Here is a 2,762-nt window from a genome sequence, read left to right on the forward strand (position 1 = left end):
TAATGGTACATATTGGATCTGTGGGAAAAAGCATACAGTTGGCTACCTGGAGGATGGTATGGATCTTGCTATCTAGGTCTGTTAATGCCCCCGTTTAGAGTGATACAACAACTTCCATCAGGACGACCACGTTGGAAAAGAGAGATAAAACTAAAATTAAAAAATAAACCTGTCATACCAGAAGGATGAAGGTTTTTCTTTACACTCTGTCCTATGTGTGCAGCTGCGTCCTATGGGACCAAAATCAATCAATTTAGCAATTTACTAGAAGAGGTGGCTAACGAGACTATTGAAGGGTTGAACAGTACGTCTTATGAAATGGCTCAAGATAGGATGGTGACTCTACAAAATCGCATGGCCCTAGATTATCTGTTAGCTAGTCGGGGAGGAACATGTGCTCTCATAGGACAAGAATGCTGTACATACATAAATTATGGATTTGAGACCCAACAGAAAGGGATAAATTCAATTGAGTGTGTTGATGTGGAGGAATTGGGAATTTGGAGTTACTACATGGAGAATCGGGGAGTTGCCTCCTGTTCCCCAGCAAAGGCCTTTAACCCCACCACACTGTCCTTTCATGTCCCCGACGCCTCAATAACCCACTCAGTGCCATCTTCCAGACCTCTTTTATCAGCCCCCCCACCCCCACCCACATCTCAGGCGGCACCGATCGGCTGAAGCATAGCAGATGCCTCGCATCTTTTTGATGCATTGTGAATGAGCATTCCGCAGAATCTGTCCACCGCTTTCCGAAAAAGCAAACCACTGCGTCTCTTCGCTGCCACGCAAACAAGCAAACCGCTGCCTCTCTTCCATGACTCATGAACTAACCACTGCATCTCTTCACTGCCTCGTGAACAAGCAGTCCACAGAATCTGTCCACCGCTTTGCGAACAAGCAAACCGCTGTGTCTCTTCAATACCTCGCAAACAAGCAAACTGCTGCGTCTCTTTGCTGCCTCGCAAACTCACTTACAACTGCATCTCTTCACTGCCTTGCAGTGTAATTACGACTGCGCCTCTTCGCTGCATCGCAAACTAATTAACCGCTGCATCTGTTCGCCACCTCACGAACAAGCACACTGCTGCGCCTCTTCGCTGCCTCACGAACTAACTGCTGCTTGTGTTCACTGCCTTGCAAACAAGCACACTGCTGCATCTGTTCGCTGCCTCACAAGCTAACTAACCGCTGCATGTCTTTGCTGCCTCGCAAAAGAGCAAACAGCTGCGTCTCTTCACTGCCTTGAAAACAAGCAGACCACTGCGCCTCTTCGATTCCGTGCGAGCAAGCAAGGCGCAGCACCTCCTCGCAACCTCACAAGCTAATTAAGCGCTGCATCTATTCGATGCCTTGCAAACAAGAAAACTGCTGCATCTCTTCACTGCCTAGCAATCAAGCAAACTGCTGCGTTTGTTTGCTGGCTGGCAAAATAACTAACCGCTGCATGTCTTTGCCGCCTCGTGAACAAGCAAACCGCTGTGTCTGTTCGTTGCTTCGCTGTTCTGTTCAGTGCCTCACAAACAAGGAAACTACTGCATGTGTTCGCTGCCTCGCAAAGTGCTGCGTCTGTTCGCTTCTGCGCGAAAAAGCAACCGCGATGCAGCTGCGCCACCTGGTGGACAAGCAAAGTGCTGCATCTCTTCGCTGCCTCGAGAACTAACTAACCACTGCGTGTGTTTGCCACCTCACAAACAAGCAAACCGCTGCGTCTCTTCGCTGCCACACAAACAAGCAAACCGCCGCCTCTCTTCCTTGACTCATGAACTAACCGCTGCGTCTCTTCGCTGCCTCATGAACAAGCAGTCCGCAGAATCTGTCCACCGCTTTCCGAACAAGCAAACCGCTGTGTCTCTTCCATGCCTCGCAAACAAGCAAACCGCTGCATCTCTTCGCTGCCTCGCAAACTCACTTACAACTGCGTCTCTTCACTGCCTTGCAACGTAATTACAACTGCACCTCTTCGCTGCATCGCAAACAAGCAAACCGCCGCGTCTGTTCCTTGACTCATGAACTAACCGCTGTGTGTATTCGCCTCCTCACGAATAAGCAAACCACTGCTTCTCTTCGCTGCCTTGCAAGGTAACTTACGACTGCGTCTCTTCGCTGCATCGCAAACTAACTGCTGCGTCTGTTCGCCACCTCCTAAATAAGCAAACCGCTGCATTTGTTTTCTGCCTGGCAAACTAACTAACCGCTGCGTGTCTTTGCCACCTTGCAAACAAGCAAACCGCTGCCTCTCTTCCTTGACTCAAGAACTAACTAACCGCTGCGTGTCTTCGCCTCCTCGCGAAAAAGCAAACCGCTGCGTCTGTTCGCTGCCTCGCGAAATAACTGCTGCTTGTGTTCACTGCCTGGCAAACAAGGAAACCGCTGCATCTGTTCGCTGCCTCGCAAAGTGCTGCGTCTGTTCGCTTCCACACAAGAAAGCAAACCGCGATGCCGCTACGCCACCTGGTGGACAAGCAAAGTGCTGCATCTCTTCACTGCCTGGAGAACTAACTAACCGCTGCGTGTGTTCGCCGCCTCGCAAACAAGCAAACCGCTGCGTCTGTTCGCTGCCTAGCAACTAACTGCTGCTTGTGTTCGCTGCCTTGCAAACAGGGAAACCACTGCATCTGTTTGCTGCCTCGCAAACGAGCAAAGTGCTGCATCTCTTCGCTGCCTCCCGAACTAACTGCTGTGTCTCTTCGCCACCTGGCAAAAAAGCAAACTACTGCATCTATTTGCTACCTCGCAGTCTAACTTACGACCTCATGAGT

The sequence above is a fragment of the Apteryx mantelli genome, chromosome 34 (assembly GCF_036417845.1).
Source record: "Apteryx mantelli isolate bAptMan1 chromosome 34, bAptMan1.hap1, whole genome shotgun sequence".
Classification (NCBI taxonomy): Eukaryota; Metazoa; Chordata; class Aves; order Apterygiformes; family Apterygidae; genus Apteryx; species Apteryx mantelli.